This window comes from Drosophila takahashii, chromosome 3L (assembly GCF_030179915.1).
Source record: "Drosophila takahashii strain IR98-3 E-12201 chromosome 3L, DtakHiC1v2, whole genome shotgun sequence".
Classification (NCBI taxonomy): domain Eukaryota; kingdom Metazoa; phylum Arthropoda; class Insecta; order Diptera; family Drosophilidae; genus Drosophila; species Drosophila takahashii.
In genome coordinates, this window is record NC_091680.1 from 17,640,285 (window position 1) to 17,667,994 (window position 27,710).

At 39.5% G+C, this 27,710-nt stretch overlaps 1 protein-coding gene across 2 annotated transcripts in view; it reads right to left on the reverse strand.

Annotated features, from left to right (window-relative positions):
- Nucleotides 1–27,710, reverse strand: part of dpr6 (defective proboscis extension response 6) — a 119,639-nt gene that overhangs the window by 87,596 nt on the left and 4,333 nt on the right. The window contains exons 1-2 of one of the 2 annotated variants that reach the window (XM_070214696.1): nucleotides 24,657–24,791; nucleotides 24,003–24,602 (exon numbers count right to left, since the gene is read on the reverse strand). The exons of the other annotated variant lie outside the window; for it this stretch is intronic. The gene's annotated coding sequence lies outside the window, so the exon portion shown is untranslated. Of the gene's footprint in view, nucleotides 1–24,002; nucleotides 24,603–24,656; nucleotides 24,792–27,710 lie in introns of those variants that run through there. 2 annotated transcript variants of the gene reach the window in all.

The following is a 27,710-nucleotide window of genomic DNA, read 5'->3' on the forward strand; positions in this document are numbered from 1 at the left end:
TTGACCATCCCTTTCGAAATGTTTTTTATTTACAAAAGTTGCTTTCAGATTTTTATTGCATAATATATAAGTCATAACTAAACGCACATTGCACTTTGTGAATTTCCTAAAATTACCCACAAAGTATTGACTTTTCCTCCCACTGTTTCTTCAGTTAAAGGTACATTTTGGTTTTCATTTTGGTTTTTCGCCTACTTAAAATTTCGGCCAGGCCACGTGCTCGATCTCTGGCAGTAACTTGGGAATTTAATTTGCTAAATATAATTTTTTCGTTTTTTTTCTGTTCTGCTCCCCCAGACAGCCAGGACTGGCAGGGCTGGAAAGTTTAAACAGTAATTAACTTAATTGCCTGTCTGCCAGGCGGCAGCTTAGTTGTGTCCTCTGCTCCGCTTAGTTTGTTATATTCAAGTCGGGAGTGGACTGGCGTCAATAAACCCGTACTTTACTATTCCAACGCACTATAATTATGGCCTGCCAGTGGGGATGATCGATTCATCGGCATTAATGTCATAATAATGGCAGTAGGCACATTTATTACGCATACGCCGTGTGCACGAGCCGTAAAGTGCGAGGGAAATTTCGAATTTTGCGCATTTATGTACTCAAATTTTTTCCGGCACTCGTTGCCATTATTCGAATTCGAGGGGAGTTCAGGGGCAGGGAGGGGATTCATAATTCTAATGCATGGATATTATGTGCCATAGTCTGCACATGCAAATTACCGCTACAGCGAACAGCCATATAGGGTCCTATATCATCCCGACCACTTCCCACTTTTGCCCCTCTTCCGCACTTACTGTTCGGAAACGGAAAGAAGGCAGCAAAGCAAAAAAAGGCATTTTTTGCTATTATTGTTAGCTATCGGCTGTGCAGAGGAAAAAATGTTAGATCTAGTTCTAACTAAAATAATAATAAGTCTATCCAAAACCTATATATTACAATTATATTTTTCCACTTTTCATTTTTAAATTTAAGTTCGATTTTTCCTTTTTAATTTTTAGTTTATCTTTAGATATTTTCAATTAATCATTATTTCTTTGACTGCAGCAACGTGTGTGTTCTCTCTGTTCTACAGACATGCCAGACTTCAGACTTTGGAAAGCAATTTGCCACGCACTGTCAGTGAAGTTGAACGCAGTGGAACATTTCTAATTTTCAGCTACGAAAAATGTATACAATAAAAAGCGCGCTGGCCAACCAAAAAGAAAACAGTGAGCTGCCAAAATTTACATAAACACACATATTCACACAAACCCTCGTTGGCAGGACTACATTCGAATTCACAGATGCGCAATGCAAATTGTATCGTACAAAGATTTGCTTTTACTTTTACGTGTCTCGTGAAAGTATTTTTCCTTCTTCCGTTTCCATAATCATTAAAAATGCTTCGAGGCCAAGCTTTAAAATTACTAATGCAAATGAAAAGAAATGGTTGCTGAATAATTGATTCAGATGAACTCATTTCTTGGTTATTAAAGAAAAACCTAGAACTTTCTAACAAAAAATATTTTAAGGTAAATATTAACAAGAATATTTAATGATTAAAGAACCTACTTCAGGTAACAGACAATTTAAATTCAACAAATTTCAATACAAAATATTAATATATCCTTTAAATCATTTTTGCAAGTTTTTGCTGACTACTAAATTATATTTAAGCAGAACCTTTAATTTCATTTAATTAAAAAAAATTTAAATAAATTGCATAATAATCAAAAGGGTTTAAAATAGGATTATACTCAAATGTACTTCAAATCCTGGTAATATTTTGATCTTTGGATTGTTAACAACCTAACGTCTAGGGTCGTGAACTTAATCCATTGGATTACAAGTCCCAACAAATCGTGCCTCATTTTTCTTTCCGTTTCCCTTATAATTACTCGCAAGCAGGCAAACCGCCGAAAAGCAGCAAAATCGTCTACAAAATGTATATAACATTATAAAGCAATTTGCAGTAAATCACCCAAAGCGACGCGCGTGTTTATAAATCACAAGCGGCCCAAAGAGCCTCGCTTTCGGATTTTTCGGGGCTCTTTTTTTTGGGGGCTTTCTGGTATCCCGCTGCTACATGGCGAACCAGAATCGAAATGAATAATTAATATGTCGCGCCTGCCGCAGACGGAGAAAGTCTTCCATCTTGCGACTTCCATCACGAGAGAAGAAAGCAATTCCAGGCCCAAAAACCAAACCAAAACAAACCAAACAAAACAAAGTTTGTAGACCAACAAAGAGAGTGGCTCATGTGAGTCCCTGCGGCGTCTGGTCGCAAAAACGACGACGACGAGGAGAATTGGGCCAAAGTCGTGATGGCAGAAAAAACGCTCGACGAGATTGACAAATTTGCCACAGCAAATGAAATGCTTGACTCGGCTACGACTGCTAAATTTTTCATTTATGACAATGTTTACGTAATTCGACAGCCAAAACAATTTCCCAGGCTCTGCTTTCCCTGGCCAACGAAACCGAAACCAAAGCCAACCCCCTACCAAAACCATACGCAAATGGGCGCTCAATTATTGTCATCCCCAGGAAGAGGAAATTCAGGGAGTAGAGGAGCTGGTGGGATGGGGTTGCGGAAAACTCATTCTGCCCAGCGGTTGTCTGTTGTGTCTGCCGGAAAAAGTCAGGACACCGTGTGCCTGTTACGGGCTGCAGCAATGGCTTTTAAACCGTTTTAAATGGCCGGCGATTTGTTTGAATGTTGTGACATAAAACTGCAATCTATGGGCCCATTCCTTCGGCCAAAACCAAGAAGGTGAGCGGGCCAGGAGAATCTGTCTAAATAGCTCCATCGACCAGCAACAAGCCGATTCCGCAGTCCATTTGCCAAAGCATCCTGCTGAAAAGAACCTCAGGGTGGCTGGGAGTTGGGAGTCCCTCAATAATCAAAGATCCTGTGCAAATTGAGAGTAACAGCTTAAGGATTAGGTCTAAAGGAGATTGAAAATGCGGCAGGGCTTTCGAAGGCAGAACAAAGCAGAGCAGAGACCACAAACGCTTTGGTACAATTTGCAGGGAACTTAGGTAATCGTTTAAAAATAGATTTTCCCAGTGATAATAAGTAAAATATGGTAAAATGTCCTAAGAACTTTTACATAAAATTGTATTTAAATATATACTTTATTGCAAAATCCTTAAGCAAATAAAGAAAAATACTGATAATCTTATTAATTATGAAATTTTTTGAAAAGATGAAAAAGGTTTGAGAATTAAAGTCATTCAGTTTATGGAAATCAGCCCTTCAATTATTATATATTTCATTACATTACAATAAAATAAAATGAAACAAAGAATTAAGAATTAATTAAAGGATTTTACATTGTCTGATATTTGTATAGATAAAAATTAAATGAAAATGAAATTAATAAATATTGCTCAAGGCTCCATTGTTACCCAGAACACGACAAATTTGTTTTCAGCGCAGTGACAAATTTCCCTGGAAACCCAATCACTTTAGGCCATCACTTTTATCAGTGGAAAAACTCGGGCCTTCCATAAAGGTCTCATTTTTGTACAAATCAAGACCTAATTTGCATGCTCGAGGAGTACAACATCCATCCATCCATCAGATAAAATCCTAGTTGGACTAGGACCATTTCCCACTCGACTGGCTCGTTATCCCTCGTCAAACTTTATGATAATTATGCAAATTAAGCGCAGCTCCTAATTGAAATCGACAACAATGGGTTCTTGCCATGACCTTGGCACCGAGTCATTAGTCAAACCATTGCAATTGACAAGCAGCCAGTGACCCCCAAAAGTGGGCGGCAAAATGTTGGAAATACACGACAAACCGAAAAAAAATATGAGAGAAAATTATTGTTTTGTTTGTGGGGCAGTGGCAGTGGCAGTGAAAGCCTTGCGCTTCACGGCATATTAAGCAAAATGAATAAATTACAATTGCAAATAGGCAATTTCCTACACTTCCTTCCTCTCGACATTTTACTGTACACAACACAGTATACACACATAGTATGTTACTATGTTTATACGATAGCAATCACGATTTCTTGAAAGCGCGATATAGAAATAGCCCCTGTTTATACGACAGCCGAGAATTCATGCTTTTATTCACTCTCAGCTGATAGGGATGCCGGACCGGTAAAAATATCTAATTTTTAATACCACTGATTAGAGAAATGGCCTGTAAAAGGCCTTCAATTTCTAGCAACGTCAATCATTTTTTACAGAGCTACCAGATTGCATATCACCAAATCACGCTTTTGGGCTGAAATCATAGTCAACTTTCGTGTGTTACCGAATTCACGAAATGGCGTTTATACAAGCACGAATCGGCCGAAAGCGTGAAATGATAGCGTGAATTCGGCATCGTATAAACACAGTAACAGTAGGTCGGTTGAGTTCTGCGGTGGCTGTCAACTTTTTGGGCGGTATTTCTGGTCTAAATAACGTCTAATTTGCAATTTTGTTTAATTGTTTGTGGCTTTGGATTTTGACATGATGCCGCCGCTCAACTGACTCACTCCGCCTCCTTCCTAATTTTTGGCCATGGCGTGCGGCTGGATCGTAACTGATTGTTTGTGTTTTGCGTTATTTGAGGTTTTTAGTTTGGGTCACTCATCGGGAAAGCCACCCACAGAAGACCGGCTTCCGCTCGAACTCCTCGAACCTGGCCGCATGTCTTGGCCAAATTATAATAAAAGGTTTCCATTGCGACCACTGCGAATATCGCGTCTGCCCTTTGAGCAATTAAACTTGGGCAAATAGACAAAGGATCAAATTGTTGGTGGGGCAGTGGGCAGGAATTGTTGAACTTGAAAGGGGATAGTTCACAGTCAATTTCAATGGAAATTCATTAGTTAAATCCGTAAATTACAGACCTTGTGGGCTTTCGATTCGTAAATGGCTTTTCGGTTAAAGACTACTAATACCCGTATATACTTGCAGGCTAACATGTAATTCAATGCAGTTTAAACCTTGTAGCATTTGCAATCTTACGGCCATTATCCAGTTTTGCTACGACTAATTATTCAGTAATTACATGAATTTATGTAGAAGTTCGAGGGTTCAAGTTTAAAGTTAAATTAAAGGCATTTGTAAGCTATGCATTGTGTTTCTCAAGGTATTAAACATTTAGATTGGATAGCCATTTTAACCAGATTAAAAAATATAACAATTTAATTTAATTTAAATATTTAAAAAGATAGTAATATATATAAAATATATAAATATAAAATATGAAAAATTTAAATATAAAACAATAAAATAATAATTATTAAAATATACATTTATGTATTTTGGCGCCTTATAAGTAAACAACCCCATGTAGCTGCCTACTCCCCACTCAATAATTAACAAATAATCCCCAATTAAATGTAACTTTAAAGAAAAAGCTAAAAAAAAAAACCTAATAGACACAGTGCCTTCGGAAAGTAATCAGGCGAGCCCTCGTACTCAATTCGGTCCAAAGTCCGCCATGACTTTTGGCCAGCCATGAAAGGCAGTCGGGCGGAGTCTGAATGTCATTGTTCCTGGCAACCCGTTCCCTTTTCGCCCATTTTCCTCCAGCAGGTCCTTACAAATTAGCTGTGCGAGTGCCTTGCACTTAGTTTTTGTCTGTGTGTACTTTTCAAAATTGCCTTTCACACGCCATTTGCATTTAATTGCCAAGTGGTGGGGGGAAGAAAATGGGAAGGGGGTAAAATCGATTAGGACATTCGTGCCATGTTGGCCTTGTTAACAAGCGCATTTGCCTAAAACTGCGTACACAGTGGGAGTGCGGATTTAATTTGGCAAATCAAATATTATTGTTAATAGCGTTTCGACCAACTGCAGTTGTGCCAGTCGATAAGTGCCAATTTGGCCGTAATGGGCCTTAAAGCTCCAGCCATTCGAAGGAGTGCGGCTTTAAGGCCAGCTGAAGACACTGAAACCGCCATCTATCCTCATCATCATCATCGTCGAAGTCGTCGTCATCCCGCAAGTATTTATTGTCAATAAAGCCTTGGCAAACAACAAAATGCGACACAGAAAATATTGTAAGTGTGCAGTGAATGCCATCTGAATGTGTCTATATGCGATACATTTCGTATGTATTTTCTAGATTGAATTGGAAAGTCACCATAGTCCCATTCCCTGTCCGTATTTCGATCCCACTTCAATTGAAAATTGTCTGCGTGGCAAAAGTGAAATGCTCGAGCTTCAGCCGAGAGTCGAAGAATCGGAGAATCGAATCGGCGTCTCCTCTGGTGATTTCAGGTCCTCCAACCGGCTCCCCCTCCCCGAAACCATCGCCAGAATTCCCAAACTCTATGCCGATGCCGATGCCATTGATGTTTTGCTGCGCACTCGAGTGTGTTTTCTTTAGTAATGGAATTTATTAATATTTCATTGTGTGGGCCCGTGAAAGTCGAGGGAGGCGGGGTGAAGGGAGCCCTGGTTTCTCAGCGAGTTTGTGGCTGACTTTAAGGAATGTCAACAATTGCCAGCACTTGGAATGCTTCAACCATCCATCCCAAACGCTCTTCACTGCCTCAGAAATGTTATAAAAAAAATAAAGGAAACAACTTTCACTCCTCCGGTTAAGTACTTTCTGAGGTTTCCATTATGAATCGCAAAGTTTTGACTACGCCGAGGAGACATGTCAATAAAATTGGTCATTGATTTGTCATTCTTGAGTGTTAAATTAGGTTCTTGTGAAGAAACATGAATAAGAGCTTCGAGATGACAAATATAACCCTACCTAAATATTTATTTTTTAAATGCATATTTTAATGTTCCAATAGCTTGATTATATTATCTTTAATTAATTAAGACATTTTTTATTAACAGGGTGTTAAATCATCTAAATAATTTACATTTAAAAGTTGGAAAATATTTGTCGTATCTTACCTTTTCCCCTCTGTAATTATCGATTCGAATTGAAATCGAAAGTGGCATTGCAACATCAACGAAATTGCCATCGAAAGTGATTGTCCCATTATGGCCTCGATATTTATCAATGTAAAATGGCAATTACTCAGGGAGGAGTGTGTGTTTACGGCTGATTTGCCTAATTGCTGCTGCCAAGGGACATTAACAATACATTTTCCGACTGACTGGCATTCTCTGGTATTCCGGCATTTCGGCATTCCGGCAGCAAGTACTCGAAAAAGCCTGGAAGCAATCTCCGTTCCGGAAGCAGAGCTCTGTACTCCAAAAAATGCTCTAGTGTCGGCCTCATATATGCATAATTCATGCAAGAAGAAGCTGTATGTGAGCGAATGTTGCCCAAAAACTTTCGCATTGCTGGCCAAAAGAAATTCTTGTTGACCAACAAAGCGCATAATGCAACTTTCCAATGGAGAAACGCCTCTGCCACCCATAATCATTTCGAATTCCACAACAAACAGCAGAAATCAAATTTCAAAACTCGTAAGAAATCTTGCACGTCATGCACATATAGCCACTACCACTACCACTACTTTCGCCCCATTTCTCCGGCACTTTCTCATCTTCTTACTGCCGTAAACTTTTCAGCCATGGAATACGAGTTTTTGGCACAACGCACACAAAAATGATATGTGGGTGGTGGGTAGGGGGAAATGCCGGAGATGTAAGGAAAAACTCTTGTGATTTCGGCAATCAGAGTTGAGGGGGCGTGGCCGCCGACGCCGCCCACCCGCCGAGCAGCTCGTGAACAATATGAAAATAATAAAAACAGTTACATAAATCAAAAATGATAAGGGAAAACAGTGCATAAAAAGTTGAGCATTGAGGAAAAAAGCGAAAAAAGCGAGACTGCAACGTTTTTCCTTCAATGTTCCTCACTCTTTTTTTTCGTTTCTCCCGTCCGCAGGATTGCGATGCAAAACACAAAACAGAAAATCGAAAGTTGAGCTCTAAGAAGGAAATCAACTTGAACAACAGGAAGCGTCTGTGTTGGCCTGGCCAAGTCCTTCCTCTTCGTTTTCCCCCCTTTCAATCTCGGTCTTTCAGTCTCTCTTTCTGTCAAACGGCAAAGGTGAAAAATGCGTGTCAATTTTTTTCCTATTTACACGAAAAGACCCTCCTTCTAAAAGGAGAACCATCTGCATTGACAAGTGCTGAATTATGGTAGCTGCACATTGGGCCAAATGGGGGTTACAAAGATAGTTGGCTAAATCAATGGATTGGGCTAGCAAATACTTGAAAAAGTCGAGTGTAAACAAGAAAATGTAAAAATGAGAGGAAGGGCAGCATGTCTGAGTTGGAAGATATGCAAGTTTAAAAAATTAAGTAAATTTAAACGTATTTTTTTAGTAATTTTCATATTTGTTCTAATAAAAAAAATAAGATAATATAAGTTTATTTACTTATGATAATTAATATTTAGAACGGACACAATCATTTATTATAATTTAATTGATTTATTTATTCAAGAAATTTAGCCAATGTTTTTTGAATAAACTAAATTCGTTTGCTTTAAAAGTAGGTTGTAAGAAAAGGTATTACCATTTTTTTTGATTAAGTATATAAATAAATATATTCTTTACAAGGTTATCTACATATAATAATTTAATTTAATTTATAATTGAGACAATAAATTTCCAAAACCTTTATTCATAAACAACTTAAAGGCTTTGCGCTCAAGAGAAGGGTATACTTGATTCATGGTGGTCTCGCTACCAATTTTTATTTGCCTTATTCCAACTCCATCTAGTCACTGGGCGTGTCCTGGCATTATCATATCTATCTCTCCCCACTTGGCAATCGGTCTCGCTTAACTCTGATCGAAACTGCAATTGCGACTGCAACTGCGGGTTTTGGCTTATTTATATGACACTGCATTGGGGCAGGGATCAACCCGCTGATGTAACCCACTGATTCGGATGCAACCCACTGAGAAAACGTCGACTATGAAGACGAGGAGGAGCCACTGTGGTGGGTGATATGGTGATTTGTTGTCCTGCCAGCAGACTGTGCATACAAAATTACAGACGACGCTGTCGACATCCCAAGCTGCTGGCAGTTAATGTGAAAAATGTGTTGAAAATCGCATTCATGCATAGATTTTTTCACTCCCCTCGCAGTATGTGAGTGTGCGCTTCAAGTGGATTTGTTGGCACTCGCAGACTCGCCCACTTGCTCCATATATATTGATTTAGTTGCCATTTGACCCGGCGTGGAAAAGCTGGCAATACAAATCAAGAAGGGGGCCTGGGCCTGGTTGACTTAAAGCCGACACAAAGCTGCTATGAAATGCAATTAAGCCAACGCCTCCGAGTCGAATGAGTCTGAATGTGAATCAGGTTTTGCGGCGCTCTCTAACTTGGCCGCAGGCCACAAAGTCAAGTTCCTACGCTTCTGATTCTGATTCTGAGTCGAGCCTGGATGAGTGGCTAACCGTTGGCCAAATATTTGCTTTCGGCTCGGCGAGGAGGATGCCAGGATGCCTTCTCTTAATGGACCACATTAGACGCAAAATACGAGCACATTTGCGGCATTCACAAAAAGGTAAACTAACGCCCACATATGCCCTCCCTCATAAATGTGCAATTTATGGACAATAATTGCCAATAAGAGCCACACAGCTGTCGTCGAGTCTCGAGTTCCGAGTCTTCCCGAGTCGTATAATAAAACCCTCGGACTGCGGACTCCGCCACTATATATTCTGATTCTGAATCTGACTTCGTTTATGTGTGTGGCTTCTGCTTTCATTTGCATGACCGGATATATTGGGGGTCTTGCTCAATTTGCTCGAGAGTTAAATTGAAGCGTCAGGCTCGGAATTGTTGGTATAATTCACCAGAGATTTGGCCTTTGCTCTCTGCTAGAGTCTGATTTATGCCTGCAAAATGGCTAATGGTCGTACTTGGTGGTGTGTCTATTTTAATATGAAAATCAAATTTAAATGGATAATTCGATTATGGAGGCAAATTTGATATATAGCACCTTCTTGGAACAAGCCAATCGATTTTCGGTTAACTTCAAATTACAAGTGATTAGATGCTAAATAATTTTCAAAATCAAAGGTAAGAAATTGGAGATTCGAATTTTCCCTCAGCTTATAATTTCATCACCTTCAATAAATTCAAAATTTAATGATAATTTAAGCACATTTTCCCTTTAATTATTCCTTCAGATTGAAGGCCAAATTCCTGCTGCAATTATTGATAGGCAATAAATGCCCAGATAAAGGCACAATTTAATTAGCCTGATGTGTGCTCTCCAGAGGAAAAACTTTATGATTTCCACGACCCCAAAGTGAACTGTGCCAATTAATCTTTCGCACAAATCGCGTGCATTTCCCTTTTAATTTAATTTCATTTCTGTAGCCTACTTTTGGCGGGTCAAAAGGTAAAGTTCGTCGCGCATTTAAATCAATCAAGCTCAGGCAGCGCAGCAATTTGCCAATGGTTTATTTACGAGTATATATTATCACTTGAACGGACGGCAATTGTATCTGTTTCGCTAACCGCAGCAGCAGCAGCAACTCCTTCGCACATTCCGTTTGTTTAATGGCCCCGAACACGTAGCATTCGCAAGCGGCTTTAATGGCAATTTAAAATGTCGGAAAGCCGCAAATTTCCGTTATTCATATAAAATTAAACGCAAATATGGTGCAAAGAGCGTTTGCACAGACACTCACACTCGGCAAACAATGGCCAGTGAGTGCTGGTGAGTGTTGCGAATGTTGGTGAGTGCAAACGTGCCGCGAGGAAATTAATTTCCGACAGAAGTCACACAGAAAGGCATCGAGACGCGCAGCCAGGATAATTAAGCCCACACACATTCGTACATTCATACATTCGCACGCTTACCATGCCCATATCCTGGCCGCACGTCTGACTGCCTGTTTGCCTTGAAGACGGCCACTCGCGGAGAAAGGATATGGCGAAAGGATGTGGGCCGCGAGCCATCCACACCAGACCAGACCAGAAATTGTAGCCGCTGACAAACGCCGGCCTCCCAACTCACGGATGGCAGACAGCGGACAGCAGACACCGGGCAAAAAGGACACTGGCCAAAGGACATAGGACATTGGACATTCGACCGAGAGATGCCTGTGGCCGTGGGCTAACTTGGGCGCAGCTGTCATCGCGCTGCGATAAATTTTGGAGGCCAATGCCGGGCGGCGACATAAATCAGCCCAGAGATTTATGGCGATTTGCGCAAGTTGGCGTGCGCGATAAAGACCCAAAGAATGCGACCAAGGCGGCCTGATCCGGGAACGACTGTTGCTCTCCGGCTGACATGGCCAGCATAGTTCATAATGAGTAAAAGCCACAGGGTTGGGGTTATGAACTAAGAGGTACCCTGTCGGCGAAATAAATCCATAAATAAAATCCATCAAATACTTAATAAACCACTCAAAAATATAAAGATTTTTAGAAAGCATTTTTAGTGTTTGAAAATCAATAGTAATTTTGTATTATCTTGTTTGGTTAAAAAAAGTCAATATTCAAACTGTAAAAAAACTATAATAAAATAAAATTAATATAAATATTACCTTTTTAAAAAGGTGTGCCAAATTATTTTCATATGAGTGTTAAGAAATTTATATATGCAGTATACTTTATCAATAGTTTTATGAGCATGAAAATAACTCATAAATACACTACCCATATTTTATCACATTATTTTAAGGCAAAAAAATATATCAACCCCCATAAATGCCCAAAATCAATTCACTTAAGTGCTTAAGTAGTGCCAGAGCTTCAGCACTAAAACCGAAAATCTCCTTCCCATAACAATAGATAATACAATTAATTAACCTACTTGATGTCCGCCCATAAACACCCCCGCCCAGCAATTTACAGGGTATAAAGCCTGGTCAGACAGCGGTACAAAGGAGACAGTAAGTTAACAAGGGACCTGCCTATCTGTCCCGTGGCCTCCTCCACTTTCCATTTCCGCATTCCTTGTGATTATCACACTGGGACCCATTTCCCACAATATCAGCAAATTGAAAAGGGTAAGAATGTCCACTCCACTTTCCGAGGACCCCACTCCTACGCCCAAAGATAGACAGATATACAGATATAGATGGACGGGCAAGCAGGACGAGCGATAAGATGACCGACTGTGGGCATGTGGATGTGGGTCAACGGAGGAGCGCTGGACAAATTCATTAGGCGCCGGATATCGTAAAAGCGGCCCCAAAGCCGGCCGAATGTCTCAATTTACATTTCGAACATATTTTCATTAGCGCTCTGAAGATATCGCCCCAGCCTTGGCCATCTCATTTCATTTAAAAAATAAGCCCACTGAAGAAGGAAGGCGAATTCTTAATATTCAGTCCGTCGAAGGCATTCTCATCTCGAATTCGCGTTCGCCTTCGCGGCCAATATTAAAAATAAAGTCCATCACTTACAGTCGCCTTTTTATTTATGCGGCCGCCCGTCGTTCGTTCTCGAGCTCCTTCCCGATGATATTCCGGCTTTGTAACCGCACTTGGCCCATTCCCCAACCGGAATCATAAAAGTTAAGCGCCGGCCAGTGAGTGGCGAACACTGTACAGTGGGCACACAATAGGGACAGTCGCTCCGGCGGCGAGTCGGCCAGTCAGTCAGTCAATGAGCAGCCCGAGATGAAAGTGAAAGTTAAGAGCCCTTTAAAACTTTCTTTCTTCCGTTTTTATGACTTATTGCGCTCTTGAAGGCGTCGACCGCGTGCACTATCAAAAAACACTTGTTCGTAATATAGGAAATATCTGAATTATTTTGCGCAGCTAAATTTACTTGATAATATTTTCGAAGTAATTTTTCAAAACCACAAAAAAATACCAGAATCATCTAAATCAATTTACTTAATTATATTTTCATATCGAAGTACTTTTCCAGAACCACATATTTAATAATTTAAATAAATTATTTTTCTTTTTTTAAAAATATAATTTTATTATTAACAAATATTTTTGTTTAACAAAAAATATAGAAAATATTTGTAAAATAGAATTCAAAATCTATGAAATTACATTTTTCAAAGGTCCCATCTTAAATTCATCTTTAAAACTTATACATTTTCCATAACTTTTTATAGTTTTTCTTGTAGTGTAGCAACCGCCAGCGAGAACAACGAGATCCTGAGCGTGAGCTTTTATTATTATTATTCTCGCTGCAGTTATAGTTCTTGTTGTTGCTGCTCTAGCTGTGCCCGGGCATAAATATAAATAGCAACTTAAAATTTGCCAACCACGTCGCCGCCCACGGAGCGTATGAGTAATGCGAATCGAAAGAATCCTGTCAGGTGGTTTCGCCACCAGACCACTAAAAAAACACAACCCCCTCGAAAAACTTTAGCATACAGATGGAAAATGAATGAGAATCGGGCGACAGCGGTCTCCTTCCTTCCAGAAGTGCTGCACATCCGGCGAAGGATAAACAACATTTGAGGCAAATACATTCATAACTACCCGGGCTAAGAACAACATAAATGTTGATATGTGTCACATTATGCCGTTCTAAGGAGAGAGATGGAGCCCATGGCCCGCGGCTGGTTCCACGGCCTTATCCCGGCACTGCCATAAATCTTGCACAGAGCCACGAGGATATCTTGGTACAATATTTGCTGACATGACAACCGAAAAACATACTCTCTCTCTCTGGGCACACAGAAGGTGATAATGACAGTTTAGGCATTCATTACACGTGTTGCTGATAAGGCGGAGGACCTCCAGGTGGAGGAGGCCCACTCCCACTGCCACTTCCACCCACAAACAAGGACGCGAACAACAACAGGAATAACATTGACATGACGCCGCTGATAAAAGTCAACAATATAAATTAATAAAGCCGGCAGGCGCGGGCGGCGAGAGGCCCCCGGGGAGCCTGTTCAATGTCCTGCGTGTTTGCCATAATAATGTATTTCATTCGAATCAACAAGCCAAGACAGGACCTCGCTCCGAGCCGAGCCGTAGATATATTCATACATTTTAAAATATGCACATTATGGCCGAGAAGTAAGCTGATATTTATGCTAATGAACCGACGACAGTGGCCCCTGGACGAGGCCATTCATTCTCCCACCGACTTCCAGACTTCGAGGCAAAGCAATTACTATAATTGCTCACTCACCCAGGGGCCCCCGAAAAAAGCGAGGAAGAACCTACACACACACGCATCAATATTCATTTAATTCACATGCAGAAACTTTCTTTTTGTTTGACTTCCACAAAGGGCATTTCTTTTATAGGGGGCGTGGCCAATGTTTTCCCCCTCAAATCAGATATCAAAGCAACACGTGTTACAACACAAACACAGACGGCAGATCATCAAAGAACACAGTTAATGAGACCAAGATGCTGCTACATTTGGCCCAGGAATGTAATTAAAATTTTTAGAATATATTGCACACTCGTTTGATATAATCAATTTAGGTGATTATCTGCACCATCAGCTTTTGTTGTTTATCCTTAATTTACCAAATATTTGGTTCTGATGAAATTGCAAGTCAAGCACCAGACAGAAATACAAAATTTCATTAAAAATATTTAGTGCTTTCAGGAAATATCTTAATTTAATTTAAAAAGCAATTAGCCGTGGATACAGTAATAATAATTTAATTATTTTCCGATTCTAAATATTTTGCAATTTTATTTATTCAATTTAAAATTGAATCAAAGTCAACTTTGAGTGAGAACAAGATGCTGCCAAGAACTTAATTTAATAAGTTTATTATTAGATTATATTGCACACTCGTTTGATATAATAAATCTACCTATAAACCATTCGTTTTGCTTGTTCACCGTTAAATTGGTTTATTAAATAGAAGAAAAACCAATGTGTAAATTATTTTAGTTTTAATTTATTTCTAAAATTTCTTTAAAAAACGAATTCAAGAAAATAATTAAACGTGAATGCAATAATAGTTATAAACTCTTAGATTGTAAATATTATCCATTTTTATTCAATTTACAATTTAATCAAAGTCCCAATTGAATGCAAAGAATGTAATTAAAATTTTCCTCAATACATGACACACTTGCACTGGGCTAAAATCAATATTTGATTTGACTGAGCCAACAACTCCTCTCGGGAGCCTTCCAATCATTTGTTGATTGCGGGCAGAAGAATCAACAGGAAGCGAAAGACTCGGGAAAAGTCGGAAAAACTCTGCGAGCTGGAGCAGAACAAATCAGCGGAAAGTAAACTTCATTAACATTTCAATATTTCGCCCCTTGTAAATCAGTTTGCTGATTTTTTACATTATTTATTCAGATTTTGCGCCTGTTGCTGTCATTGCTCTTTTTTTTATTATTTAGGTTCACCTCCAGTTCCAATTTTGCTCACTTCACCTTGGCGCATTCATTAGGTGAATGACTTCAGCCTACATAAATTGTACACGTGCCACGCCCCCAATGCCTGCGAAAAAAACGCCGAAAGTCTGAACCAAACACAAAGGAATTCCAATTTCAATTCCCATGAACTGCTGAACGAAAAATCTTGCGCATTTGGCGTAAAATTTATCAGTAGCTAACTACTGAAGGGCAAAAGGACTAAGGACTAAGGACATGGGCAGAAGCTGTCGTTGAAACAATGCCAAATTGTATTGATATTTTTTTGAAGGTAACATTCGGAGGATAACTTTCTGATGTGAGTTTTTCTTGGAAAATCCCATTTAATAAGAGAAAACAAAATGTATGAAAACCAATCAATAAGATTACATTATCATAAGCAGCTGCCAAGTAAAAATAATTGAAATTATGAAATGAAATTTTTTAAGTTGAAATTAAATTTTAGGAATAACTTTTGAGTAAACCAATAGAGTGCGAAAACAGAAATATTAATTTAAGACCAAGAAATCATAAAAAACTAATGGTACATAAATATAATTTGAAAGAGCTTGAAAGGCATTACAGCAATCGCACTTTTCATTATCATCCCGGGTTTTACTTGCCCAAATGCGCGCCCAATTAAAACATAATTCATGGCCAAGAGCAGCTTAGTGCTCTTTATGCCCCCAATGGCTCCCCAGTGAGCGTTTGTAACTGCACAACAATAACCGGGTCAGAAATAAAAAGCTGGAGGATGATGCCGAAAAAGAGATATAGAGAGGGCCAGGCCAACAGAGAGGTAAGCAATGGCAAGTCGACTTTAATTTGTTTTTCGTGTGCTGCCATGGATGAGAACCGAAATGAACTCGCCGGAGGAGCAGCGCATTTGCGGGAATATAAAAAAATATCATAACTATATGGAGTAAAAATAAGAATATGATGGTTATAGCTGGGCAGGGGGAGGCGAAAAACATTTATGCGCATTGAAACAGAGCTGAGTAAAAATGTAAACAATTTTTTTTCCTTCTTCGAAACCCGGGAACATGTATGGCTTTTTATGATGACCCGGCCGGGCCAAAAAGCAGGCCAATGGCCAGTGGCAGTGGCTAACAAATGGCCCAATCCGGAACGTACTCCGGCAGACAAATGCACTGGGGTGCCACAAACAGACAGTCAGACTACGTACTTTCCACATGACCCACTGGCTGTGTGGAGCGGCATAACGAGGGCTTAAATAATTAATATTACTCATACGCAGCGTTGGACGATGCCTGGCGATGCGAGGCGATACGATGCGATGCGATGCTCCTTCTCGGGCTGTATAAATCATAAAACCTGCACTCAGCGCGCATATTAAATCCTTCGGGCTAATGAACGCTGAAACTGATTGATGAAGCCGAGACGCTAGCAAACCCCTTTCTGCCAGTAAAGTATCTGTATCTGTATACAAGTTGGTATCTTTTGTATCTGTTGCTGTAACTTCAATTAATAACGAAAAGCGCGAAAAGTTTCACTTTGCCAGCAGCAGCAGGAGCATTAACATTTTGCATTCATTCATTAGGAGCAAAGCAAAGTTTACTCCGATGATAAATTGTGAAATTTTGGAGAACTCAACCTTGCTGGAGGCAGCGAGCGGGAAATCAAACTTCTTCACTAATTCATTTTCATTTAGCCCCGAAAACGAAAATGAAAAAATATGCAAACCCTTTTTTCCGCAACTCCTAATCAAGATAAACAGGGGACGAAGGACTGAAGTGAACAGCCGAGTTCAATGTTATAGTAGTTTATAATTTATAATTTTTAATAAATTAAAATTACCATTATTTATTAAATTAAGTTATTTATTGTAAAAGATTTTTGTTAGATATAAAATAATTATCCAAGTTTTATAAAAAAAGAAGATGATAAATGTATTTTTAATTCGATAATAGGAACAGGTTTATGGACTTCTATTATAGTTTCTGGTAATTCTGCTTTTATTGGTGAATTTTGAGATATCTTCTTTGAAATAGGCATTCCCTTTAGAAGGTATTAAGTATTCGCCACCTTTGAGTTTTATTATTGGCATTCGTCTTGTTTCCGCGTATGTTGTTTCCTTGGCTCTCGGGGACAGAACATAATTTGAATTATTAATTAGCGCGTAATTAGTCGGGGGTTTATGTTGGTTCGCCTCGTTTTTGTTCTTCTTCGTGTTCTGACCACGTCTTGCGGCCATAATTTTAATACCCGCCCCTTGCTGAGCCTTTGATCTTGCCGGGGATTCTACGTCTTTTGATTACCTAATTCATTTACCTCTTTGGCCGACACCGAAACTTTTTTGTAGCTTGTAAAATGCATAGAAATTTATCGGGCAAAAAATAACTCATTATGTGTCAAAAGCACCCCGCCCCTTAGCCACCGCGACTCGCCCCTTGACCCAATTAAGAGAGGAACTCAAATCTGAAAGTTTCGCTTTATGCTCAGTCGCCCACTCGTTCCGCTGAGAAAACCTCCATGGAAAACCCCATAGAAAACCCAATAGAAAACCCCTCAAAAAAGGGCCAACAAACGAGACTGTCCGCGCAATTAAAGCAACTGTGCAGTGGCTTATCAAGTGAAGCTTAAACTCGAGTGGGGCTACGATGTTTCTAAAGGAGAAGGGGATTGATCCTCGGCACAAACTCAAACTCAAACAACATGAAATGACAGTTTTATTTATTTTTCAGCGCTGTGCTTAAAATAGTCAAAAAGTTTTAATGACTTTACGCTGGCTAAACGACAGCGTGCAACATTCCCCGCTGATATCCCCGCCCATCTCTCAAGTGGAAAGCATAAAAAAAGAATTCGTAAAATTAAGCCACAATCTTGAGAGCACAGTGGCATAAAAAAAAGTCAGAAACGAAAGTATCAAATATCGTATACAAATTAAATGTAAATGTGCACAAAACCAGTTGTTAAATGTCAATTCGAATTTTCATAGAATTTTGATAAGCCCCACAGAAAAAAAACGGGCAGGAAGTGTCGGAAAACCCTCTTAGTTTTGCTAACACAAAATCCGAAAATGGCATAAAATTACGTCAATAAAAAAAAGGTACGCGACAACAGTTCGCATTTATATGCACACACGAGGGTCTGCTCACCTCTCCATTTGCATGCGGATATTATATGTATATGTATGTACGTTGGTGTATTTATAAGTATGCAGATGGGGGACCAGGACCCCTTGGCATTTTATCGAGCAAACTTTTCGACATATAATTCACACCAGCTGCTAATTTAAGCGCCCGAATTAATGACTCGGGCATAAAATTCTATGACTTTAGACGGGGGTCGCGGGGACCTCGTAAATTTCCTGCTTAAACACGCGACCAGGATTTGGTCAAAAGTCGGGCGGAGTCAAGTGGGGGATCAGCCAGATTCAGTCATAAAAAACCTTATAAATTATAGCCCAGCGCTGCCAGTGATTTGATTACATTCAGTGGGTTAAGGTAGTATTTGATTTTAATTTGATTAATAATGGCCAAGGGTGGTCATAAAAATTATTGACTTGATTAAAGTATTTTCCTAAGATTTTTCTTCAATACTTTTACTTTCACTTTTTAAATTTATCAAAAAAATTTGTATTTCATTTTAGTTTTCTTTAAAATACGTCAATATTTCTCCCTAATTATACCCGTTACTCGTAGAGTAAAAGGGTATACTAGATTCGTGCAAAAGTATGTAACAGCTAGAAGGAAGCGTTTCCGACCCCATAAAGTATATATATTCTTGATCAGGGTCACTAGCCGAGTCGATCTAGCCATGTCCGTCTGTCCGTCTGTCCGTCTGTCCGTCTGTATGAACGCTGAGATCTCAGAAACTACAAAAGCTAGAAGGTTGAGATTTCCCACACATATTCTTTGGCTTCCTACGCAGCGCAAGTTTATTTTAGCCGAGCGCCACGCCCCCTCTAACGCCCACAATCGCCCACTAACGATTTTAAAATGGGTCCTGCGCCCACATCTTTAAAGATTTCCGAGAAGTATAAATGCAATTTTGTTGTGTATATTTATACCTATCAAAATGTAGAAGACATTTTTCAAATCGGACCATTCATTAAAAAGTTATACGATTTATAAATTGTCAACATATATCTATCTCCCTCGCACTCCCTTTAGCTGAGTTACGGTTATTAGTCGGGACACCAACCCGACACAGCGTTCGCACTCCCTCTAGCGGAGTGACGGGTATTAGATAGTCGGGACACCAACCCGACTATAGCGTTCTCCCTTGTTTTTTTAATAACATTGTGTCCAAATGGCCCAAAGTTTTCCCCAAAAATCAAGTAAACCAACTTCTGTGCCCAGCACAATCAAAACACTTTAGTAAAATATTATTTCATTTCCTTTAAGCCTCATTTCGGTGACCAAGTTTTTATGCCTTCGCTTAGCCTTCGAGCCAGAAACTTTCAAATACCGCACAATATTTAAACTTTCCCCAATTATAAGTTCAATTATACGTCCCGAACTCGGCATTCGTTTGCCTTTTCGTTTGTGTTAACAACAAGAACTGTTTAATTTTGGTCAAAACATTTGCTCTACTTTATGGCATTATAAAAGAGCAAAAGCAAAAGTAAAGCAGAAACGAATTTGTATTTTCACGCTCGCCCCTCTTTTCGCTTGGCAACAGTGTTGAACATGGCCAATTTGCTGCGGACAGAGGACCCCAGGCTCCCTCCTCCCCCTTCCACCCCCAAAATTTCCTTTCGGCCAGCGGAACTTTGACGTTTGGTCTGTTAAAGTTTTGAAGTTGGCCGCTTGCAGAGTGACAATAAATATATATATAGATGTATCCCTCTGGGTTAGAGTGTGATTAAATCAGAGCCGCACAAACTGCATTAAAAAAGTTATGGAAAAAATTGGTAAACAAGACAAAAACCAGCTTATAAAATTGCATTATTTCTTGTGCTGTGTTTATTTTTTTTATTTGGCCAAATTCCGTTGTTTGTCTTTAGTTTTTGACTTAGTTGGGTATTTTTCACAGCAATTTATAATAGAGCGAAAAAATTGGAACGCAAATAAAATGCAAATGAAATTTGTGCTAATAAAATTCAGTTACAAACTTTCGGCAATGGCGTACAAAAATATTGCTCACTGGCGACTGCCGCGCGGAATGCGTTATTTACACAGTTCCAAACGCATACCGTCCCACATTCACTCACACAATTGCATATATGCGGGGGAGGACACACACACAGACACATTGGTGAACATGTGCTGCTGACCTGGTGTTGCATAAATTAAGGCGCCCGCAATGCATCGCATTTGACATTTGAACCGCTCGACCGCCACAAAATTGGCAACTGCCATCCGCAGATGGTTTCGCCATTCAACATTTTACCAGTTTACCAGTTTTCCGCTTTCAGTTTCCAGTTGCCATTTACCGTCGCGTTTTAACCCGTGCCTAAGTGAATTTTCGCGCTGCAATTGACGCCTGCACACATCACGCATACGTCGTGTACAACTTGCGGGTTAATTGCGGCCGCTTAAACGATTCAACGCGATGAATGCTCCATACGGCCCTCGATCACCATGGTCTTCAGAATTGATGCCAAACATTTCATTAGCGGACAAGGCTTAATTTGTCAAATTTTAGGGCATTTTACGTTTCCAATTTCATTACTGACTTTCATTTCACAGGTCAAGTAAAAAACTTCAAAACATAATTCATAATAAATAATTAAACAAATATAAAGTACATCCTTCGGGTTGTAAAATATTAAATCAATAAAAATATGTATTTTTTGTAAACGTTTTTCTTTACTGCCTTCCGAATTCAATGAATTTTAATCAATCAATTTGTTTCCATATGAAAAATTAAATAAATATTTCTCATTTGCCTTCAGGCTTTTTAGGCCAATAGACTTTACTATAAATGTATTAAATAACTTGAACATATTAATAACAAAATAATAAAATAAACTGATCTGATTTACGCTTTCAGTTAATAGTAATTTTGTTTTTTTTACCACCTAAAAACATTATATTTACTTTAATTAATATTTGTTGCTTAGCCTCGGCACAATTTGCTATGATAAATGGCTTATTTTTATGTAGCAGCATATTTAAATGCACCCCAGGGCGCTGTAAGGTCAACAACTTTTCCCGAAAAGCGATTTAGGATGAGCAACTTTTGTAAAATAAATAATACAAATAGAAGACCATAAATTATAAAATACATTTCACTGCTTCGCAACGTATTAGTTGAATTTTCTAAGCCGTCTTGATGAAATCTCAAAATTCAAATCAGCTCAGTTAAAGCCCCCAACTAGTTGGCACTCAAGCGATATCCCACACCGCCTCATTACCCGTAGTCCATCTTTGATCCATCTGAAAGACAGATTAGGCAAACTTTATGCCCCGGGCCATTCGAATTGCTGCTTGACCCAATGGCCCGGCCCATTAAAAATCTCTTGGGTGGCTGAGGATAAGGATGACGACGATGGGTAGGGGAAAGAGAAGTGGGTTCAGGCCTCGAGCGCCATTATGTCCATGTCAACGTATCTGAAGGGGGCACTTGCCGGCACCCTCGGTGCTGGAAATACTGGCTGCTGGGTTACAGCATCAGCTTCAGCGGCATCGGTCTCATCTCGAATCCGCATTAATTTACGCTCATTGTGCGAGTGGCGTTGGGCGCCAGTATCTTCGACAGGGCTCCTATGTTTCGAAGCGCTTTGTTTTGCATTGTCACGCAAAGTGTTGCTTACGGAACCGCCTCCCCTTCTCCCTCTTGGTCCTTCTGATCCTGATCCTGCCACTCGTCCTGCTCCTGGTCCCCCATCAATCCTCCGCCTCGATGGTATCGCACATCAACAAGGCATAATAAGGAGGCCACGCTCACCCACTTGGCTAAAACAAAAGGAGCCTTGGTGTTTGCTTCTGTTTCTCGTTTCTCACACTTTCTAACATCATTTGTACTCAAAAAAAAACAAAATACTTTTAATTGGAAAAATTAATATTAAATGCATAAACGATTTTCTTATCCATTGGTAATTTATTGGAAGTAAGATTACATTTTTAAATGATGTTAAACAATTTTAATTTATTTATTTAAATAGAAAATAGACAATTTAAACCACCGAGATTTTATTCTGATTGAAAGTGCTTTTATTTAATTTTCATAATCAATTAACAAACTACTTTATTGTACCATACTTTTATTAACACATTTTAATCAGAAATTCTTAAACATTCCGTTTTTGATTTAATTAAAATTTAATTTTATGCCTAAATAAATAATCAAAGAGATTGAACAAAATTGATAATTGATTCTTTGGTATTTTGAGCTAAAGTAATTGCATTTATTTAATTTAAACCTAATTGCTTCGTAACAAGTCTTGTGGATAAACAGTTTAATATTGATTGAATTAAGAGATTAAAGAGATTTTTAAAGCATATATTTATTTTTTCCTGTGCATCTAACTTGTCGCTCCGCCTATGGTGAGGCATTTGCACCCAGCTTGACTTTTTTTAATATCCCTGATATTTGCGCCTGTTATCATTCGATGGATGCGATGCCGCCTGTGGGCCTCCTGCTGTGTCTAGTTGTTAGCCAGCCCCACCCACTAGTCACCCCTCCAAAGCCAACCCCCCTCCCCCTTCCCTCTGCTCTTGTTATTCATGTCGTCATTTCCTATTGTCGTCGTCGCTGTAATTGTTGTTGCCATTCTGGTTTCAGCCGTCGTCCTACATGCGCGCCCAGCAACTTGTTTTCATTTTACGCTTGCCTGCCGCCTTTCAGCCGCTGCCCCTCCCCCTCCCCATTCCCCTTACTCCAGTGCCACGCCCCTATTTTCTAGACCCCCTCTAAGCGACCCACCAGCTGTCGTTGTCATTTTGTACAATTTTGCGCTCTGATTTTTAAATATAATCCAAAGGCAACGCTACTGCTGCTGGTTTGGTATCTGCATCTATACACTTAAAAATTAAATATATTTTAATATTTGATAAGAAGTTAAATAAACTCCACCCTCTAATCTAACCCATTTTGCCAAGAAAGACAAGAATTTAATGTTAAAGATTAAATACTTAGTTAAATGCATCGAGTTTAATTCCTTAGGAATTTGGTTTTAAGAAATACAAGTCATGAATAATAACAATATATTGAAGTCACATATTCAAAAATTCTGAAGAGTATATAGATCAATGAAAACTATTAATTGTAATTTACATTAAATTAATATACGCACATTTTGTTAGGTCAAATTTGTATCAAAATAGTTTAAAATAAATAATTTTTTCCATTTAAAAGTCTATTTCCGTCATTTCTCTCTATGTATTCGACTGTGAATTGTTGGGTGGTTCAAGTCACGCGATATCGCGAAATCCGCTTTAGCGGAAATCTAATTGCACATCATCTCCCTCCCGCTTTTCCCCGATTTTCCTCGTTCTCCCGATTTCCCGCCCTGCCTTTTGGGATGCTGGCTGTGGCCGTAGGCTGATTTTAACATAATGCTTTTTTAAATGCAAAGTTACAAACACTCGCTTGTTGCCCGCTGCTTCGGCCCCAAAGCGACCCCGCCTTCTGCCCCTGCCCCTGCCACGCCCCTTCCCCCGTGCCACTGGCCCGCCCCTTCTCCTGTGTATTAGCACATTTTATGGCATCGTCCGCAGCCAGCAGCCAGCATGGCATTAGCATAAAGCAGACACAAAAGGCAAAAAAAGGAATAAAATAAAACAAGTTGGAATTATTTGTGTCCTTCACGAGTCTCGAATTTATGATACCCCCCATCCAGCTGATTTCCCAAACTAGAATCTTATTACGTATTTTCCAAAATATTTATACTCACTCAAAATACTTAGTTGCCCAGCTTAAATAATTGAAGGGAAAGATAATTGAACCATTTTAAATTGGATTATCGTTCATGTGCGAATAAGACTTCCTTTATGACATTATTATCGTCATTGTTAATTGAGAAAACTTGAGTTTGCAAATTACAACTTGAGTCTTGGCAGAATTTTGAATGCTTTCAAGGCTAGATAAAATAATAAAGAGCTTAAGATAATTTTCAGCTGGTGTGCATTTCGGTCTATTAAATTCTTTATCGCCTAAAAAAACAGACTAATTAATCTCCACCTTTAGCCGAATCCAGGGTATTAATGCCCTTACACAGCGCATACTGAAATATATTTTAATAAATTAATTTGCGGTCCTGTTGACATTTGACTTTCCTCATGTGGCCTGTCTTTTTTTAATTAATGTAAATATTTTGGCTGCTCAGGTCGCACAAACGCGATGTGGAAACTCCTGACGGTAATGAATTTTAGTCAATGTTTGGTCATAATCAAATTGCAGTCAACGTTCCGATAAACTGTATTGACAACGAGTTTCCATTCATATTTGGCGAGTCTGGAATAAACATTTGCCCGGGCCAAAACCGAAACGAAAACTAAATTTTAATTAACTGATGTCAGAGAAGGTGGAAAACGCAGAGCGGTGTTACCAGCAAAATAGTTTTCCAACATGTCGGACAGGTGAGTGTCAATAAATCGAGTATACATTTACCAAACGGAACGAACCGCAAACAAATTCTCGATGTTGCAGCTTACAGAGTCATCGGTTTCACACTGATTTTCGCAATTACTTTTGGCAAAAAGTTACCAACTAATTTGGGTTCACGGGGGAGTGCGAGTGGCGACACCACCCTCTTGAAAGCCGCGGATTTTGCACTCTTTTTCCGCTGTTTTTCTTGCCGGCCGGCAACGCGGCGTATAAGCAATATTCGCGCAAATTGAGCATTTGATTTGACTGGCAAACGTCGCCGCCAACTGCCTTTGACAGCAGGCATCAAGCTCGAGAGCAATCGAATAAGGAATAGCAGAGTAGGAAGTGGAAAGCTGGATTCAGGCGGAGTCCTGGGTAAAACTGAATAAAAGAGGGCGGAAAAAAAGGCTTCCATGTGACACTTTTTTTCCTGCTCAACGCCATTTCCATTTACGTTGTTTACATTTTGGCAAGGCGTGTTTTTTGCTGCCAAAAGGCAAACGACACCCGCCGCTCGATGGGATGCGATGCGGGTCATGTAATGGCCATGGCCATGTCGCCTAGGTGGGCCTAGATAATGCACAGCGAGAAAATCCAGGAAGCACTGGATGAACGGCGCAAGATAACGTCAACTTAGCCCACCTGCATAAGTGGTTTAAGCCATTCATTGAATCAGACATATCTTAGAGATTCAAAGGCTGGAAAATCGCTTAAATTAAGTTTTCATGGATCGATTTGGTTGAGAGATAAATAAGTGCACTAAAAAAAATATAAGGTATATTTAAAATTAAGTAAATAACTTAGGATTTGTAGACGAGCTTTAAGTATATATGGTTTAATTTTAATAATAGTTTTTAATTATTTAAATTTTATTTGAAATTCGCAACCCTTTTTATACAAAATTATACATTTATGGTAGGTGATTTCATGTTTCATGATTGGTATATTTGGTATATTTATAGATCTCAAAAATGTTTAACATTAAAAATATTAGTTAAAAGCTCAATTTTTGTGCTCATATAAATTTATTGAGATCATTTGTGTATTTGGGTATATTGTGGTTTTTTAATTATTATTATATAATTTCTCTCAGTGCACCTGACGTTAACTGTGACACCAGCGATAACCGAAGTCTTGCTTGTTTTGTGCTCAGCCCAGCAGCATCGAGAGAGTTGCGTGTTTATTTTTTTCACCTCAGACCCACTTCCATTTTCTTTTCGTTTTTTTTTTTGTCACTTTCAGCTATCGTTGGGCGAATTGGTGGGCGGGTGTATTTCGGCAGTATGTGCCCGAAAAGGCGGAAGGAAGGGGGCGTATTAAAGAAACATCTGGCAGAACGCCCCTTTCCTGCTTAAATTTAATTTAAAGGCTCAAGTCGGACAAACAAGTGCAAGCAACGGAATCTGGGGCGTTGGCCCTATTAAGGGGCGTAGCTGCAGCGGCATTGACATCGGTATCGGGCATCAGAAATTATCGTGACCAGGCCTTAATTGTAAGCAGAACTGGGGGGGCACACAATGGGGTCTTTGTTGGCCAACTTGGGCCTGGCAAACCCGCCTGAGATTTAGTGTAAACAGGCAGCAAGTCAGGGGGCACTCGGAAGTTTGCTCAGACCACTCGAATATTCGGAGGGCATCAAGGGGTTAAGGCCTTTGTTGAACCGAAGGCGCCAGGAATAAGGACCTTTTGTCAGATTTAAACACTTTCGGACACTTGCGTTTGGCCCCCGTTATTGAGACTTCACTTTAAATTAACATAATTTCTTCTTTTCTATTTTAGATTCTGTTTCTTTTTTTTTTTTTTTTTGCTTCAACCGGAGACCCTTCGATCGTAATAGAAAGTAATGCGCTTTGTGTTTCGACCCGATGATGATTATTATAAGTTTCGTTTTGGTCGCCCTTTTTATTGCTCAACCTGGGTTCGTCCATTAACCGAAATGAGTGCAATTCAAAATAATATCCAAGGACCCAACTGGGATGACACTTTCGGACGGAAACCAGAAACTTTCTCTCCCAGCAGGACATTGTCGCTGATTGTTTTGCAAAGATTCCCAGATTCCCCGATTCTGATTCTGATTCGCACCCGGGATTTTCGGCCTTCGTATGGGGATTCGTTCATCGGCAACTTTGGGCGGCCGAAAAATCATAAATCTTTTTAATTTCATTGATCAACTTTTGGCCGGCCGAAACTTTTGCCTGCCCCAAGGAAAGTTTCGCACTCGACTCCCTCAGGACATATTTTGCCTGACATTTAAATCGATGGCAGATAAATATTAAACTTAAACTTCCAATTCATTGCTGCAAAATTATGTGTTGCTCGAGCTGCTGGCTCGCTGGCCTTTTTTTTTCGCTTGATGGAGCAGCAATAAAAAATCATATTTAATGGGGAACAACATCTCCGCAGGGGTTACAGGAAAGCATAACGGAACCGGAAAATAAATAAATGCCATCGACCAAACAAAGGAAGAACTGCGATTGGGTATAGTTGTGGCTCCGAAAGTCCAGATAAGGAAGCTTATAAATTGAAACAAAGTGGACAGTGATTGGAAAAATTAATGGGGCATACAGGCTACCCGAAAAAAAGTAACTCTTCCAAGTAAGTTACTACTTATGAAGTTCATATAAGTACTGTGAAAGTAAGGAGCGCGGTTTTATTAAAAAACAAGAGAGAACGCTATAGTCGGGTTGTTGTCCCGACTATCTAATACCCGTCACTCAGCTAAAGGGAGTGCGAACGCTGTGTCGGTGTTGGTGTCCCGAGTAATAATCGTAACTCAGCTAAAGGGAGTGCGAGGGAGATAGATATATAATTTTTGATTGCGTATAACTTTTTAATGAATGGTCCGATTTGAAAAATGTCTTCTACATTTCGATAGGTATAAATATACACAACAAAATTGCATTTATACTTCTCGGAAATCTTTAAAGATGTGGGCGCAGGACCCATTTTAAAATCGTTAGTGGGCGATTGTGGGCGTTAGAGGGGGCGTGGCGCTCGGCTAAAATAAACTTGC